The sequence below is a fragment of the Dendrobates tinctorius genome, unplaced genomic scaffold (assembly GCF_039654945.1).
Source record: "Dendrobates tinctorius isolate UK_male_01 unplaced genomic scaffold, ASM3965494v1 ptg000018l, whole genome shotgun sequence".
NCBI lineage: Eukaryota > Metazoa > Chordata > Amphibia > Anura > Dendrobatidae > Dendrobates > Dendrobates tinctorius.
In genome coordinates, this window is record NW_027361686.1 from 1,199,195 (window position 1) to 1,219,038 (window position 19,844).

Sequence of the window (19,844 nt, forward strand, 5' to 3'; positions counted from 1 at the left end):
CTGTATAGAGTATTGGTGAGAATTTGAATCTCACTGTAGATTGGAGGATGCTGAACTATTGTCTCAGACCCAGTAGAGATTACACCGCAATGTGACAGTAATTGGCTGGTGTATGAGAAGGCAGAAGCTGTATATAGTATTGGTGAGAATTTGAAGCTCACTGTAGATTGGAGGACGCTGAACTATTGTCTCAGTCCCAGTAGAGATTACACCGCAATGTGACAGTCAGAAATTGGCTGCTGTATGAGAAGGCAGAAGCTGTATATAGTATTGGTGAGAATTTGAAGCTCACTGTAGATTGGAGGACGCTGAACTATTGTCTCAGGCCCAGTAGAGATTACACCGTAATGTGACAGTAAGAAATTGGAGGCTGTATGAGAAGGCAGAAGCTGTATATAGTATTGGTGAGAATTTGAAGCTCACTGTAGATTGGAGGACGCTGAACTATTGTCTCAGGCCCAGTAGAGATTACACCGCAATGTGACAGTCAGAAATTGGCTGCTGTATGAGAAGGCAGAAGCTGTATATAGTATTGGTGAGAATTTGAAGCTCACTATAGATTGGAGGACGCTGAACTATTGTCTCAGGCCCAGTAGAGATTACACCGTAATGTGACAGTAAGAAATTGGAGGCTGTATGAGAAGGCAGAAGCTGTATATAGTATTGGTGAGAATTTGAAGCTCACTGTAGATTGGAGGACGCTGAACTATTGTCTCAGTCCCAGTAGAGACTACACCGCAATGTGACAGTCAGAAATTGGCTGCTGTATGAGAAGGCAGAAGCTGTATATAGTATTGGTGAGAATTTGAAGCTCACTGTAGATTCGAGGATGCTGAACTATTGTCTCAGGCCCAGTAGAGATTACACCGCAATGTGACAGTTGGAAATTGGCTACTGTATGAGAAGTCAGAAGCTGTATATAGTATTGGTGAGAATTTGAAGCTCACTGTAGATTGGAGGACGCTGAACTATTGTCTCAGGCCCAGTAGAGACTACACCGCAATGTGACAGTCAGAAATTGGCTGCTGTATGAGAAGGCAGAAGCTGTATATAGTATTGGTGAGAATTTGAAGCTCACTGTAGATTCGAGGATGTTGAACTATTGTCTCAGGCCCAGTAGAGATTACACCGCAATGTGACAGTTGGAAATTGGCTACTGTATGAGAAGTCAGAAGCTGTATATAGTATTGGTGAGAATTTGAAGCTCACTGTAGATTGGAGGACGCTGAACTATTGTCTCAGGCCCAGTAGAGATTACACCGCAATGTGACAGTAAGAAATTGGCTACTGTATGAGAAGTCAGAAGCTGTATATAGTATTAGTGAGAATTTGAAGCTCACTGTAGATTGGAGGACGCTGAACTATTGTCTCAGGCCCAGTAGAGATTACACCGCAATGTGACAGTCAGAAATTGGCTGCTGTATGAGAAGGCAGAAGCTGTATATAGTATTGGTGAGAATTTGAAGCTCACTGTAGATTGGAGGACGCTGAACTATTGTCTCAGGCCCAGTAGAGATTACACCGTAATGTGACAGTAAGAAATTGGAGGCTGTATGAGAAGGCAGAAGCTGTATATAGTATTGGTGAGAATTTGAAGCTCACTGTAGATTGGAGGACGCTGAACTATTGTCTCAGGCCCAGTAGAGATTACACCGCAATGTGACAGTCAGAAATTGGCTGCTGTATGAGAAGGCAGAAGCTGTATATAGTATTGGTGAGAATTTGAAGCTCACTGTAGATTGGAGGACGCTGAACTATTGTCTCAGGCCCAGTAGAGATTACACCGTAATGTGACAGTAAGAAATTGGAGGCTGTATGAGAAGGCAGAAGCTGTATATAGTATTGGTGAGAATTTGAAGCTCACTGTAGATTGGAGGACGCTGAACTATTGTCTCAGTCCCAGTAGAGACTACACCGCAATGTGACAGTCAGAAATTGGCTGCTGTATGAGAAGGCAGAAGCTGTATATAGTATTGGTGAGAATTTGAAGCTCACTGTAGATTGGAGGACGCTGAACTATTGTCTCAGGCCCAGTAGAGATTACACCGCAATGTGACAGTAAGAAATTGGAGGCTGTATGAGAAGGCAGAAGCTGTATATAGTATTGGTGAGAATTTGAAGCTCACTGTAGATTGGAGGACGCTGAACTATTGTCTCAGGCCCAGTAGAGATTACACCGCAATGTGACAGTAATTGGCTGGTGTATGAGAAGGCAGAAGCTGTATATAGTATTGGTGAGAATTTGAAGCTCACTGTAGATTGGAGGACGCTGAACTATTGTCTCAGGCCCAGTAGAGATTACACCGTAATGTGACAGTCAGAAATTGGCTGGTGTATGAGAAGGCAGAAGCTGTATATAGTATTGGTGAGAATTTGAAACTCAATGTAGATTGGAGGACACTGAACTATTGTCTCAGGCCCAGTAGAGATTACACCGTAATGTGACAGTAAGAAATTGGAGGCTGTATGAGAAGGCAGAAGCTGTATATAGTATTGGTGAGAATTTGAAGCTCACTGTAGATTGGAGGACGCTGAACTATTGTCTCAGTCCCAGTAGAGACTACACCGCAATGTGACAGTCAGAAATTGGCTGCTGTATGAGAAGGCAGAAGCTGTATATAGTATTGGTGAGAATTTGAAGCTCACTGTAGATTGGAGGACGCTGAACTATTGTCTCAGGCCCAGTATGGATTACACCGCAATGTGACAGTAAGAAATTGGAGGCTGTATGAGAAGGCAGAAGCTGTATATAGTATTGGTGAGAATTTGAAGCTCACTGTAGATTGGAGGACGCTGAACTATTGTCTCAGGCCCAGTAGAGATTACACGGCAATGTGACAGTAATTGGCTGGTGTATGAGAAGGCAGAAGCTGTATATAGTATTGGTGAGAATTTGAAGCTCACTGTAGATTGGAGGACACTGAACTATTGTCTCAGGCCCAGTAGAGACTACACCGCAATGTGACAGTAAGAAATTGGAGGCTGTATGAGAAGGCAGAAGCTGTATATAGTATTGGTGAGAATTTGAAGCTCACTGTAGATTGGATGACGCTGAACTATTGTCTCAGGCCCAGTAGAGATTACACCGCAATGTGACAGGCAGAAATTGGCTGGTGTATGAGAAGGCAGAAGCTGTATAGAGTATTGGTGAGAATTTGAATCTCACTGTAGATTGGAGGACGCTGAACTATTGTCTCAGGCCCAATAGAGATTATACCGCAATGTGACAGTCAGAAATTGGCTGGTGTATGAGAAGGCAGAAGCTGTATATAGTATTGGTGAGAATTTGAAGCTCACTGTAGATTGGAGGACGCTGAACTATTGTCTTAGGCTCAGTAGAGATTACACCGCAATGTGACAGTAAGAAATTGGAGGCTGTATGAGAAGGCAGAAGCTGTATATAGTATTGGTGAGAATTTGAAGCTCACTGTACATTGGAGGACGCTGAACTATTGTCTCAGGCCCAGGACAGATTACACCACAATCTGACAGGCAGAAATTGGCTAGTGTATGACAAACTAAAAGGTGTATATAGAATTGGGCAGAATTGGAATCTCCCTAGAGTGTAGGTCTGTAAGAACGGACAAACTCCTCAGCTTTTCCTTACAGAGTCATACACAGCTTCAATTTGGCCGTGATAACAGCCGGTACACGGTACTGTGTGAGGAGCGTACACGTACACCGCTGTATGGTGTGTGTATGTAAAATTGTCAAGCTCCATGTTTTTGTATACGGACTGACACACGCTGTCTCTCTCTAGTTTTGAATGTAATCAAATAGCAGATATATGAAACTGTTTGAAAAACGGACAAAACTCTAAGATGTAGGTCTGTAAGAACGGACAAACTCCTTGGCTTTTCCTTACAGAGTCACACACAGCTTCAATTTGGCCGTGATAACAGCTGGTACACGGTACTGTGTGAGGAGCATACACCGCTGTACGGTGTGTGAAAAAATGAACGCTCAGTACCTCACCAGGACAAAACAATAAAATTTGGATTGCTTTTAAAAAAGCAGTTTGAACACCAGTGTGCACGCAGCAATGCAGGTAGCCTTAAAAGGCAGCCTAATCACCACCAGTGCTGCTGCACAAAAGCAAAAATCTTCACCTTTCACTGCACACTAACTACAGTGAAAAGCGCTATCAGCAGAAGCGTTTTTTTTTTTCTTTTGGCCTTCCTAACACTCTCCCTACAGAAGCAGCAGCAGCAGCTCTCCCTGTTCTGAGATCAGCATGAGTAACATGGCGGTCGGTGTGCACGGCCTTTTATGCCCTCTGTGACAACACACAAAGAAAGCCAATCACTTGCATGGCCTTCTCATAGATGGTGGTGACCGCTGCCTATGTCATCATGTTGCCCTCAGTGTCCGTTCTTCCTGATTGGCTGAAAAAGGACGTTAAAGCATCTATAGAAACGAGCCTTTGGCGCGATGGTCGCCGACCTCGTGGCCGACCTCACGCTAATGCAAAAGTCGGCGACTTTTGAATTTTTTTGACCCGTTTCGCTTAACTCTACTGGCTAGTCATTGCTTGCGTTGAGAAACGTGATGGTGTCTCCGCAGTGTTGGATGTTGATCTCCGTGAGGTAATGCATCCTCATTTTTCACAGTCTTTTACAAGGCATTGCTCCTACTAGCCAGTTTCCTACTCCACACTGATGAAGGGCAATACCCCGAAACAGCTGTCTGTGGATGGATACCATGTTTTGGCATAGGTGGTTTCCTTCATTGGAGACTGCCCTTCCCGTGGTTGTTCCTTCTCGGTGAAAGACCTGGCTTGTCATTGCTTGCGTTGAGAAACATGTGATGGTGTCTCCGTGGCTTTGGTTTTACATGTTTTTGCATATTTCCCATAAGGGATGGGGGCATTGCTCTAGCATCACTGCGTTGAGAAACATGTGATGGTGTCTCCGCAGTGTTGGATGTTGATCTCCATGAGGTTATTCATCCTCATTTTTCACATTTAATTAATTGTGACTGGCCCTTTAAATGTGGCTGGCCCTTTAATTAAGTGTGGCCAGCCCTTTAATTATCATCACTTATATAAAAAAGAACCTAGACATGTTAGGTGTCTACAAACTTGAAATAACCTGGATAATAATAATGTCAGGTCAGTTTTAGCATTTATTGAACCTAGGAAAAAATCCTATAAAAAAACAAGTGTGGGATTGCACTTTTTTAAAAAATTTCACCGCACTTGGAATTTTTTCCCCATTTTTGACTACAAGACATGATTAAACCAATGATGTCTTAAAAAAGTACAACTCATCCTGCAAAAATGAATCCCTCAAACGGCAATATTGACGGAACAATAATAAAGTTATGGCTCTGGAAAAAAAGGGGAGTGATAAACAAAAAAGAAAAGCTGAAAAAAGCTCTGGTTTCCAAGGGGTTAATTGTCATTTAATTGAGGCTGGGCATTTAATTAAGGCTGGCCTTTAATTAATTGTGGCTGGCTCTTTAAATGTGGCTGACCCTTTAAATAATTGTGGCTAGTCATTTATTTAACTGTTATCATCACTTACATAAAAAAGAACCTAGGCATGTTGGGTGTCTACGAACTCATAATGACCTGGAGAATAATAATGGCAAGTCAGTTTTAGCATTTAATGAAACTAGGAAAAAATCCTATTAAAAAGCAAGTGTGTTATTGCACTCTTTTAAAAAATGTCTCCGCACTTGCAATTTTTTCCCTGTTTTCGACTACAAGACATGATAAAACCAATGATGTCGTTAAAAAGTACAACTCATCCTGTAAGAATTAAGCCCTCACGGCCATATTGACAGAAAAATAAAAAAAATTATGGCTCTGGAAAAAAATGTGAGTGAAAAATTAAAAAAGAAAAGCTGAAAAAAGCTCTGGTCATTAAGGGGTTAATTGCCCTTTAATTGTGGCTGGGCAATTAATTAAGGCTGGCCGTTTAATAATGGCAAGTCAGTTTTAGCATTTATTTAACCTAGGGAAAAATTCCTATTAAAAAATAAGTGTGTTATTGCGCTTTTTTTAAAATTTTCACCGCACTTGGAAATTTTTTCCCCATTTTTGACTACAAGACATGATTAAACCAATGATGTAATAAGAAAGTTCAAATCATCCTGCAAAAATGAAGCCGTCACACGGCCATATTGACGGAACAATAAAAAAGTTATGACTCTTGTAAAAAAGGGGAATGAAAAACAAAAAAGAAAAGACAAAAAAAGCTCTGGTCATTAAGGGTTTATTTGGCCTTTAATTGTGGCTGGGGAATTAATTAAGGCTGGCCGTTTAATTAATTTTGGCTGGGCCTTTAAATGTGGCTGGCCCTTTAATTAATTAACTTTGGCAGGCCCTTTAAATAATTGTGGCTCGTCCTTTATTTAAATGTTATCATCACTTACATAAAAGAGAACCTAGGCATGTTGGGTGTCTACGAGCTCGTAATGACCTGGAGAATAATAATGGCAAGTCAGTTTTAGCATTTAGTGAACCTAGGAAAAAACCCTATCGAAATACAAGTGTGTTATTGCAATTTTTTTTATATCTCCGCACTTGCATTTTTTTCCCTGTTTTGATGTCGTTCAAAAGTACAACTCATCCTGCAAAAATTAAGCCCTCATATGGCCATATTGACAGAAAAATAAAAAAGTTATGGCTCTTGAAAAAAGGTGAGTGAAAAACGAAAAAGAAAAGCAAAAATAGCTCTGGACATTAAGGGGTTAATTGCCCTTTAATTGTGGCTGGGCAATAATTGTGGCTGGCCCTTTAATTAATTAGGTGTGGCTGGCCCTTTAAATAATTGTGGCTAGTCATTTATTTAAATGTTATCATCACTTACATAAAAAAGAACCTACGCATGTTGGGTGTCTACGAACTGATACTGACCTGGAGAATAATAATCACAAGTCAGTTTTAGCATTTAGTGAAACTAGGAAAAATCCTATCGAAAAAGAAGTGTGTTATTTCACTCTTTTTTTTTTTAAATTTCTCTGCACTTGCAATTTATTCCCCGCTTTAGACTACAAGACATGATAAAATCAATGATGTCGTTAAAAAGTACAACTCATCCTGTAAGAATTAAGCCCTAACACGGCCATATTGACAGAAAAATAAAAAAGTTATGGCTCTGGAAAAAAATATGAGTGAAAAACGAAAAAGAAAAGCTGAAAAAAGCTCTGGTCATTAAGGGGTTAATTGCCCATTATTTGTGGCTGGGCAATTAAGGCTGGCCGTTTAATTAATTGTGGCTGGCCCTTTAATTAAGTGTGGCTGGCCCTTTAATTAAGTGTGGCTAGTCCTTTAATTAACTGTTATCATCACTTGCATAAAAAAATAACCTAGGCATTGGGTGTCTATGAACTTGTAATGACCTGGAGAATAATAATGGCAAGTCAGTTTTAGCATTTATTGAACCTAAGAAAAAATCCTTTAAAACATCAAGTGTGTTATTGCGCTTTTTTTAATATTTTCCCCTCGCTTGGAATTTTTTTCCCCGTTTTTGACTACAAGATATGATTAAACCAATGATGTCAATCAAAAGTACAACTCATACTGCAAAAATAAAGCCCTCACATGGCCATATTGACAGAAAAATAAAAAAGTTATAGCTCTGGAAAAAAAGGGGAATGAAAAACGAAAAAGAAAAGCTGAAAAAAAGCTCTGGTCATTAAGGGGTTAACTGCTCTTTAATTGTGGCTGGGCGATTAGTAAAGGCTGGCCAATTAATTAATTGTGACTGGCCCTTTAAATGTGGCTGGCCCTTTAATTAATAAATGTGGCTGGCCCTTTAAATAATTGTGGCTAGACCTTTAATTAATTATCATCACTTAGGCCTCTTTCACACTTCCGTTTTTGACAATCAGTCAAGATCCGCCAATTTTGAAAAAAAACGGATCCGCCATTTTTCTTTGCGGATCCGTTTTTTCCCCATTGACTTTCATTATTGGCGGATCCTGACTGATTGGCGTCCGTTGCATCCGTTTTTTTTGAGGATCCGCCACAATGTTAGTGTCCGTCAACATCCTCAAAGATTTCCAAACGGAGCTTGCAACGTTTTTTTGGCCGGCGGATCCTCCAGACATTGAATTAACCCCAAATTCTGTCTGGGTGCTGGACAAAAATTTCTCTCCCTCTCTCTCTGTGGATTTTAACTGATGCAAATAACTGAAGTGTGAAAGAGGCCAAAGAACCCAGGCATGTTGGGTGTCTATGAACTCATAATGACCTGAAGAATAATAATGACAAGTCAGTTTTAACATTTAGTGAATCTAGGAAAAAATCCTATTGCAAAACAAGTGTGTTAAAACACTTTTTTTTTAAATTTCACCACACTTGGAATTTACTCCACAAACAATCCTTTTTCTCCAGACACACACGACCACATCATGTCCTATCCTGCTCCCACCTTCTAATGCTCTGTCTACTACTCCTCATTGCTGGCAACGTATCCCCAAATCCTGGCCCTCCTCAACACATCCCTACACTCACTTCTATCACCCTGCCTCGATCCTCTACACGTCTTCACAACCATGATAACCTCATACCCATTCATCCAGCCCCCACTCCCCCAACCCCCTTACCTGGAGCCCTATGGAACGCACGATCTGTCTGCAACAAGCTATCATTTATCCATGACCTCTTTATCACCAACAAACTCTTCTTCCTTGCCATCACTGAAACCTGGCTCACTCCCTCTGACACAGCCTCTCCAGCTGCGCTCTCCTATGGTGGATTCCATCTCTCTCAAACCCCTCGCCCCAGCAACAAACATGGTGGAGGAGTTGGCTTGCTTCTGTCTGATAACTGCTCCTTTACCCCAATTCCTCTGCCACCCTCCGCTACTCTTCCCTCGTTCGCGGTGCACTCCGTCCGCATCTATTCCCCCTTCAACCTCCAACTGGCTGTCATCTACCGCCCCCCAGAACTAGCCATCTCCACCTTTCTCGACCACTTCACCACCTGGCTACTCCATTTCCTTTCTGCCGACATCCCCACCATCATCATGGGCGACGTCAACATCCCCATTGACACTTCCACCCCGGCTACCTCTAAACTTCTATCGCTCACGGCTTCCCTCGGCCTCACTCAATGGTCCTCTGCGGCCACTCACAAAGATGGTCACATGCTGGACCTTATCTTCACCTGTCTCTGTTCCCTCACTAATCTCAATAACTCACCCCTCCCCCTGTCTGATCACAACCTACTGACATTCACTTCCCTCTCCTCTCCTACTGCGCAACCCCCGCTCCATAAACTCGCTCACCCTCGCAGGAATCTCAAACACCTCAATTTACAATCACTCTCTGAGTCCTTTCTCCCTCTTACAGACATAGCTTCCCTTCATGACACAGATGCTGCTGCCACTTTTTATAACACCACAATAACAGCAACACTTGACTCGGCTGTCCCCCTCACGCAGAGCAAAACTCGAACAATAAACAGGCAGCCCTGGCTGACCAGCCTGACCAAAGAAGATGGGTTTCCAGGGCCACTGAGCGGAGATGGAAGAGAACCCATTCTACTGAGCACTTCAGCTCATACAAGCAGTCCCTTGCCAGCTTTAAGTCCACGCTCTCTGCCGCAAAACAAACTTACTTCGCATCTCTCATATCCTCCCTGTCTCACAACCCTAAACAGCTCTTCAACACTTTCAATTTTCTACTCCGTCCCACAGCACCTCCTCCCCCCCTCTCATTTCTGCTGAAGACTTTGCCTCCTTCTTTAAGCAGAAGATCGACACGATCAGACAAAACTTTGGCCCGCAGCCCCCAATGACCCTCTTAGCCACTCAGCCCTGTTCTGCAAAATCCAGCTTCTCCACCATGACAGAAGATCAGCTCTCCACTCTTCTGTCAAGATCACACCTCACCACTTGTGCCCTCGACCCACTCCCGTCTCACCTCATCCCTAACTTGGCCACAGTCTTCATCCCATCTCTAACACACTACTTCAACCTTTCACTTATAAATGGAGTCTTTCCCTCATCCTTCAAACATGCCTCAATCACACCCATCCTCAAAAAGCCCTCCCTTGACCCATCCTCTGTGTCTATCACCTGATATCTCTTCTCCCTTACACCTCAAAACTACTGGAACAGCATGTATATCTTGAACTGTCCTCCCACCTCTCCTCCTGTTCCCTCTTTAACTGGTTTCAATCTGGCTTCCGACCGCATCACTCAACTGAAACTGCTTTAACTAAAGTCACTAACGACTTACTAACTGCCAAGAGCAAGCGACACTACTCTGTCCTTCTTCTCCTGGACCTGTCCTCTGCCTTCGACTCCGTAGACCATTACCTCCTGCGACAGACTCTCTCATCTCTTGGCATCACAGACTTGGCCCTATCCTGGATCTCATCATACATAACAGACCGAACATTTAGTGTCTTCCTTTCCCACACCACCTCCTCACCTCGCCCCCTGTCTGTTGGTGTTCCTCAAGGCTCTGTCCTAGGACCCCTACTATTCTTCATCTACACCTTCGGCTTGGGACAGCTCATAGAATCCCACGGTTTGCAGTATCACCTCTATGCCGATGACACGCAGATCTACCTATCTGGACCAAACGTCGTCTCCTTACTGACTGAAATCCCACAATGTCTGTCTGCTATCTCAGCCTTCTTCTCTGCGCGGTTTGTCAAATTGAACATGGACAAAACAGAGTTCATCATCTTTCCCCCATCTCACTCTACCCCACCACCAGACCTATCCATAAATGTCAATGGCTGCTCTCTTTCCCCAGTCCCGCACGCTCGGTGCCTTGGGGTGATCCTCAACTCTGCGCTCTCTTTCAAACCACATATCCAAGCCCTCGCCTCCTCCTGCCACCTCAAACTCAAAAATATTTCCCGGATCTGCTCATTCCTCAACCACGAAACCACAAAAACACTAGTGCATGCTCTTATCTCCCACCTCGACTACTGCAACCTCCTACTCTCTGGCCTCCCCTCTAGCACTCTGGCACCGCTCCAGTCCATCCTACACTCTGCTGCCCGACTAATCCACCTGTCTCCCCACTATTCCCCAGCCTCCCCCCATGCCAGGCCCTTCACTGGCTTCCTATTGCCCAGAGGCTCCAATTCAAAACCCTAACCATGACATACAAAGCCATCCACAACCTGTCTCCTCCATACATCTGTGACATGGTCTCTAGGTACCTACTAGCACGCAACCTTCGATCATCTCAAGATCTCCTTCTCTACTCCCCCTTATCTCTTCTTCCCACAACCACATACAAGACTTCTCCCGTGCTTCCCCCATACTCTGGAACTCTCTGCCGCAACACATAAGACTCTCACCATCAACGGAAACCTTCAAGAAGAACCTGAAGACCCACCTGTTCCGACAAGCCTACAGCCTGTAATGATCCTTGGTCTACTGAACCACCGCACGACCTGCTCTACCCTCTCCTACTGTATCCTTACCCATCCCTGTAGACTGTGAGCCCTCACGGGCAGGGTCCCCTCTCCTTTTGTACTTGTGTGTCCCTTGTCTTACACATGTTTATTATACTTTTCTATATTTCCCCTTTTCATATGTAAAGTGCCATGGAATAAATGGCGCTATATAAATGCATAACAATAATAATAACAATAATAATGATAGGTAGGCAGTGTATTGTACGTCACTCTATAGACATCAGTGCAAGGCCTGCAGGCACTGTATGTGTGTATATAGATCATTGCATACATCAAGAGGGTCCATTCCTTTCCTGTGTTCTGGTGCTGCTGCTGCTACCTGTAGGATATATTAGCCGTATATAGCTAGCCCCAGGTGTAATTGGAATACAAACCACACATTTTTGGTGTGGTATCTCTGTATCAGCTCATATCTGTGCAAGCTCAAAGTTTGACCAGTTTACGGCTGTCACTTTTGGTTAAATACAGCAGTATTTAGCCAAAAGAAAAAAATACAGGCCACACATTTGTTGTAGTGGTATCTATGTTGCAGCTCATATCTGTGTGTGCGCTTAAAGTTTGGCAATTTACCGTGATTTTCATTTTTTGGCCTGGCTGTCACTGTAGTTAAATACAGCAGTATTTAGCCCAAAAAAATATAGGCCACACATTTGTCACAGTGGTATCTCCATTGGAGCTCATATCTGTGTGTGCTCAAAGTTTTGCCAATTTACGGCGGTTTTCTTTGTTTGTCCTGGCTGTCACTGTAGTTAAATACAGCAGTATTTAGCCCCCGCCCCCCCCAAAAAAATACAGACCACACATTTGTCATAGTGGTATTTCCGTGTTAGCTCATATTTGTATGTGCTCAAAGTTTTGCTAATTTACGGCGGTTTTCTTTTTTTGGCCTGGCTGTCACTGTAGTTAAATACAGCAGTATTTAGCCTCCCCCAAAGAAATACAGGCCACACATTTGTCATAGTGGTATCTCCTGGCAGCTCATATCTGTGTGTGCTCAAAGTTTTGCCAGTTTACGGTGGTTTTCTTTTTTTGCCCTGGGTGAAACTGTACTTATGTTCAGCACTATTTAGCCAAAAAAATTTAAAAAAAAATTAAATATGTTATCTCATGCTGAGGCCTGGTGTATCTGTGGTGGAAAAATCTTTGCTTCGCAGGCATACGGTGCATAGTTCTGTCTGCTAGCCTTGTTCTACTCATTATTTTGTCTTTTCAAAAGATAACACACAACCTAAAAAAAATTAGTATAGTCTGTTATCTCAGGCAGAGGCCTGGTGTATCTGTGGTGGAAAAATCTTTGCTTCACAGGCATACTGATCACATATAATTTTTCTTCAAATAAATCCATTTGTATTGAGCTTTTCAAATATTTCAGTAGTCCATTAAAAATGGGTAAGGCAAGGGGCAAGGGACGGGGAAATGGACATGATGCTGATGGTGCATGCAGAGGATGAGGCCGTGGCCAAGCTGAAAGTGGGCCACAGCAAAGCCCCACATCTTCAAAATCGACCTTCCTGTCCCAGTTTCTAGGAGACCGCAGCACATCACTGTTGAAGCCAGAACAGTGTGAAAGTGTTGTTGGTTGGATAGCGTATAATGCTCCCAGTCACTTAGCCACCACCACCATGTCTTCCACACGGTCAAGTCTGAGTAGCCGTGAGTGTGGACCAGATATTACTCACCCTGATCCTCCTTCCTTCCACCATGTCGAGTGCCCTGAGACAACTGATCCCACACTCGGACACTCCGAAGAGCTGTTCAGTTTTCCATTTGGAGATTTGTGCCTCTCGTCCGGTCCACTTGAAGCGGGGCAAGATGATATTCCATGTAGTGATGCACAAATCTTTGAGCAGCCACGGTTACAAGAGGTGGACAATGATGAGACACCATTGCCAGAAAGTCAGGAGGAGGAGCAGGGTGTGGATGTGGAAGACGAGGTGGTGGATGACATAGTGACCGACCCAACCTGGCAGGAAGACATGCAGAGCGAGGACAGTAGCACACATGGGGAAGGAGGCATATCACCCCAACAGGTAGGAAGAAGCAGTGTGGTGGCCGCAGACAGAAGGCGTGCATCCGTTCCCTGTAACACTAACATGACGAAAGTTGCCATTCCAACTGTTAGATCTTCCCGAATCTGGCTCTTTTTTAAAGACTCTGCAGATAACGCAAAACAGGCCATTTGCAGCACTTGCCATGCACGCATCATCAGGGGTTTCAAAACTACCAGACTGACCACCACCAGCATGATTAGGCACATGGCAGCAAAGCAACTGACTCTGTGGGCTGAACCCCAGGCTCCAGGAACACTGTCTGCTGGTGACAACACTGCTTCTTCCACTATTTTGCATCCAAGCTAATCCCCAGTTCTCCGTGCCTGTGAAGATGCCTCGGGCCCTGCACCTGTTGTTGCCCACAGTCAACCAGCACCATCATCAAGCCCGTCCACATCCTTGTCCCAGCCCAGCCTTCAGTTATCTATACCCCAGTCATTGGAACGCAAGCAGAAATACGCAGCCAATGCCCCACAGGCCACAGTACTTAATTTGCACATTTTTCGTCTGTTTGTACTCGAAATGTTGCCTATTAGGCTAGTTGAGACGGAAGCTTTCCGCAACTTGATGGCGGTGGCCGTCCCAAGGTGCTCGGTCCCCAGTCGCCACTATTTCTCCTGTTGTGCCATACCAGCATTACATCAGCATGTGTCCCACAACATTACCCGTGCCCTCAACAATGCTGTTAATGGGAAAGTCCACCTAACCTCGGACACGTGGACAAATGCTTGTGGGCAGTGACGGTACATCTCACTGACGGCACACTGGGTTAACATAGTGGAAGTCGGGACCCAGTCAGACCTTGGGATGGAACACATCCTCCCCACACCGAGGATTGCGGGCTCTATATCAGTCAGGGTTGCCCCCACAGTCTACAGCTCCTGCACCTCCTCCTCTTCAGCCTCAATGTCCGAAATGAGCACATCAGTCAGAAGCTGGAAGCACTGCAGCACTGCCTCAGCCAAACTGCAACAGGCTGTACTGAAGCTAATCTGCATAGGTGACAAACCGCACAATGCAGAAGAGTTATGGACAGTGCTGAAAGAGCAGTCAGATATTTGAATTACACCGCTGAACCTACAGCCAGGCATGGTCATGTGTGACAATGGCCGGAACCTGGTGGCGGCTCTGAGGCAAGGTGCGCTCACACACATACCTTGCCTGACCCATGTGCTTAACCTCAGAGAGGTTCGCGGAGTACTTGTCCGGGTCTGAAGTATTGGTGCGTACTGACAACAACCCACTGGCACATTTGGAAAAAGTGAAGCTGGGAGCTATGGAACAACGATGGGTAGCCAGATTGGCAAAGTTTCGGTATTAAATCACCTACAAAAGAGGAGCTAACAATACTCATGCTAACGCCTTATCCAGGGTGAAACATGCAAAACCTGGCCGAAGTAGGGATGAGGAGTTAGAAGGTTAGAAGGCGAGGAAACCCCTTAATTCCAGGACTCTGCTAGGACTGTGGTGGCTATGCAGGAGTAGGAATCCCCAGTCTAGAAGAATGAAATGCCCTCTCTCTTGAGACCCTACAGATTCTTTGGCAGTGGGAATGTCTCCAAATGAAGAATGGTTTCTTGTACAGAAAAGTTCAATTACAAAAAGGAGTTAGGAGTCACCTAGCAGGTGGTAATTCCTGAGACACTACTACTAAAGGTGGCCACCGAGGTACATGAAAGGGTAGCATATTTTGGTCAGGAGAAGACCTTCCAGTGGTTGCAACAGTTTGTTTACCATACTTGGCTGAAGGCTTTTGTGGAAGAGATTTGTCAGCTCTGCAGACCTTGTGAGCTAGCTGAACCAATGGAACAAAGAGCCCTCATTTAAACTATAGTTTCATCTGCCCCTCTGGAACTATTAATGATAGACTATCTGACCATTGGGCCGGTTCATCAGGGGTACGAATATTGCCTAATAATGGTCGACCACTTCACAAAGTTCGCCGTCTTGACCCCAACTAGAGATCAAACTGTGGAATCTGCCGCACATGCCATTTGTGGAAATTTCATTCAGGTCTATGGTTGTCCAAAGCGTATCCATTCGGACCAGGGGGCCTGCTTCCTAGGGAAAGTGATGGAAGAACTACGCCAAATGTACCAAATTGAGAAGTCTTGCACCACGCCATACCAACCTCAGGGTAATGGAGCTTGTGAACGGTTCAACTGGAAGTTAATTCAAATGCGAAGAACTCTGGAGGAAGACTGGAAGGTCCGGTGGCCTGAGTACATAGCCGAATTAGTCTGCGTGTACAATAATTGGGTACACTGGACCACTGGGTATACCCCATATACCTTGCTGTTTGGTCGTGCAGAAAAAGAGATCACCGAGTTGAAGCTGGACCCAGAGGTGGACTACCCATGGATGGGGTTGTCCACCTGGATCCGAGAGCATCTTCATTGTTTACAGACTTTGCATCGCCTGGTGCAGACCAAATTTCAACAGTTGGAGCATGCAGAACAAGCTCCGCTACGGGGGACAGATCTCCAACTTGGTGAACGTGTATTAGTGTGAGAAAAGCTCCCCGAGACAAACTGGAGAAACAGTGGGAGAAAAATCCGTATCGGAAAAAATGGCTAATCAATTCTGAAGGTCCTGTATATGAAATTCAGCCCAAGGGAGGGAAGGATCTCGCTACTCGGGTAGTCCACTGGAATATGCTTCATCCCTGCCTGTGAAAAGATCCTGTTCAACAGGAAGGGATTCCACATGCTCCTGAAATATCTCCACCAGTTGTAGTAGAATGTGAAGATGAAGATGACTCTGAACTGCCACCTGAAGATTTATGGGAGGAACAAGCACCTGAAGTCCTCCAAGAAGTTGCTCCAGTAGGAGCCGACTCCTTATCACCCGCTCTTATGCACTCAGACTCGACCACTCTAGGGCACTCAACTACTCCTTCTGACTTACGGTGCACCAAGCAAGCCACAGCGGGAATACCTCCCAATCGTTACAATCAGGATCAATTTGTTTTTCAGCAGACTATCCAAGAAGAAAAAGAAAAAGAAGATTACACTTTCTTTTACCAGAACCCTCGCTCGTGGAATGGCGAGCAAAAGGAGAGGAGTGTAGGGAGATGGACCGGGCTAGTGGTACCTCTCTCGTATCAGGGCTGGAACTATTGGGGCTGTCATCATTGATGCAGTGGGGAGTATTTTCTGACCTTGGCAGACCTTTGCACTTGACTACAGGGGGCTGGTCAGAGATAAAGGTGATGGAGCATGCCAAAGCCGGGTCTTCCGGGTCTTTGGCGGGAAGATAGTGTGCACAGCAAGAGAAGGTTGACTTACTCTCCGCAGCGCGACACCAGGAGACCAGGCCGCTTTTCCGATGGTCGACACATGTGCAGCCAGACTGCAAGCAGCGCATGACTGTGGGCCCTCTCACCTCCGATACTGGGGAGATGTCCCGTACCACTGACTGTCCACGGTGCATGCTGTAGGCCTGACCGGGGTAAACATGCAGAGATATGCAGCATAACATGCAGCACATTCCCAATCCCCGCTGCTGACCTCCATCCTTCTACACCAGCGCCACAGACGCCTCCTCCATGGACACTTTGCACTGGTACCGCAAGCCTATGCCTAGGAGAGACAGGATACATCGCGACTGTCAGTAGACAGTGCCTCACATTCCTCCAGGACGAGGCCAGAGACTTCACGTGTCTCCTATGACGCCACTGCGGAATCTCCAAGCCTCCATCTTCTGGAAACATCAGATAAGTTTACCCGTTATTTGAACACTAATTTTCGTCTTGAACCTTAACTCCCCCATACCTTCCTTATACTCTCCCTGCATGGAGTATTTCCTGTATTAAACACCGGTAAACTCTTGGTCTGCCTCCTGCTTGTCACTGCATCCCACGTTCCTGCTTGAACCAACAAGTACACGTGGTCAGAAACAAGCCAGAGGATAATCAACGGTAGGAAGCTGATAAGACAAAGACAAAAGACAGAAGCAAGTCCGAATACAAGCCAAGTGAAAACCAGGAAGTCAAAAACTTACAGGAAAACTGAGTCAGGACAGACAGATGGAATTTACAGACACAGGGCAAGTCAGGGATCACAGCAGGACAAATCAGGATATACCAGAGTCAGAAACACACGCCAAAGGCAGAACTATAGCTGACACCACCTGCAGGATGCAACCGAGCGAAATAGCAAACCTGAAACCAGACTGATGCTGAGAAAAGTTAACTCCTGAAATGACCAGACTGGGAACATGGAAAGACAGGACTCAATACCTGATCTGGATCATGACAGCAGACAACCCCTTTAAATATGCTGCCAAAGTAAATATTCAAAGTTTCCCACATCTCAATTTATTAAATTATTTCTATACTTTTCCTTTTATTTAGAAATAATGTTTGGCTTTCCATAAAGAGAGTGAATAAACTTGAAAACAACAACTTTAAGCTTGAATCGCGGACAAGTTTTCTGCAATATTTTACTGTTTTTTCCCTGGAGAATACCAGCATTTTCTTTATCTTTTACTTCACATTTTATCTGATGTTAAGTTGACAACATAATTACAAACATAAAGTAACAAAACACTCAATATAACAATCCTCAAGAAACATCATTTTCATGTTGTATTTATTTTATGTCTCTGATCATATCTCGATTTAAGAAATTGCGATTCTTAGGAAGAACTTCATTTGGAGAGATAAAACCACATACAGTATTAAAGTGATTAAAGGAGTAATGTAGTTATCTTGATTTCAAAGATCTTTGGGCTCATGTTCAAATCTGTGATAAAGCTCTGTTTGGTACAGAGCTCTAATCGGAGTCCAAAAGAGGTTCCACATATGGGATCGTTACTCTATCCTTTATGTCTCTGATTTTATATGGTAATAAACAGAGGTTTTTTTCTTTGATTTTCTTGCCAATTTTGGAGAAAATTAATCTATCCTCTATCAGACGCTTTATTTATAGAGGTATTTTCCCATAGAAGTGTAAGACTGTGACAGGGACTGTCATATGACTCTCCCTCTTAAGACAGCGTCTATACAAAGTGTGTGATTTTTTTTAATTTTTGTGATTAGTGTGATCTGTGATTCTGCATTGAGATCTGTACACACTATGTAATATGGTTACTGTAAAAAAATGTGATTAATTAATAATGTGATTTATGTATAGCATATAGGGAAATGACATTGGCATATCATAGGACATGGGGATTAAGTTAGAAAGGGAAAAGATTGAGTTGTGTGGATATTTGATATCGGAAATAGAAAGTAAATTGCAAAAGTTAGGATTCAGCTAAATGTTCGGGAATAACCCCAGCACGGGAGGGAACAGGCAGGGGTGAACCTAGCCTCTCTGCTGCCTGAGGCGAACTGCAAAACAGCGCCCCCCCCATGGTAAAATCAGTACAAATAAATCTGGTTTACTAATATGTGGCGTTTTTTGTACGTCTCTTCTGAATTAGTAAGTGCTGTTACATGTGTTAGTGCTCTATAACAAAATTCATAAAAATAAAGGCATGTTGCAAGCACTGTACTAACACACACACTGTACACACAATGTACCCACACACAATGCCACACTGAACAACATACACTGTACACACACACACACACTGTACACATGATACAACAGGCCCAACAGTGCAGAGTGGCCCTATAGTATAGTGCACAGTGATGATGCATGAGGCCCTATAGTTCACAGTGATGATACATGAGGCCCTATAGTGCACAGTGATGATACATGAGGCCTTATAGTTCACAGTAATGATACATGTGGCCCTATAGTGCAGTGATGATACATGAGGCCCTATCGTTCACAGTGATGATACATGAGGCCCTATAGTGCACAATGATGCTACATAAGGCCCTATAGTTCACAGTGATGATACTTGAGGCCCTATAGTGCACAGTGGTGATACATGAGGTCCTATAGTGCACAGTGATGATACATGAGGCCCTATAGTGCACAGTGATGATACACGAGGCCCTATAGTGCGCAGTGATGATACAAGAGGCCCTATAGTGCACAGTGATGATATATGAGGCCCTATAGTGCACAGTGATGATACACGAAGCCCTATAGTTCACAGCGATGATACACGAGGCCCTATAGTGCACAGTGATGATACAAGAGGCCCTATAGTTCACAGTGATGATACATGAGGTCCTATAGTGCACAGTGATGATACAAGAGGCCCTATAGTTCACAGTGATGATACATGAGGTCCTATAGTGCACAGTGATGATACATGAGGTACTATAGTGCACAATGATGATACATGAGGCCCTATAGTGCACAGTGATGATACATGAGGCCCTATAGTGCACAGTGGTGATACATGAGGCCCTATAGTGCACAGTGATGATACATGAGGCCCTATAGTTCACAGTGATGATACATGAGGTCCTATAGTGCACAGTGATGATACATGAG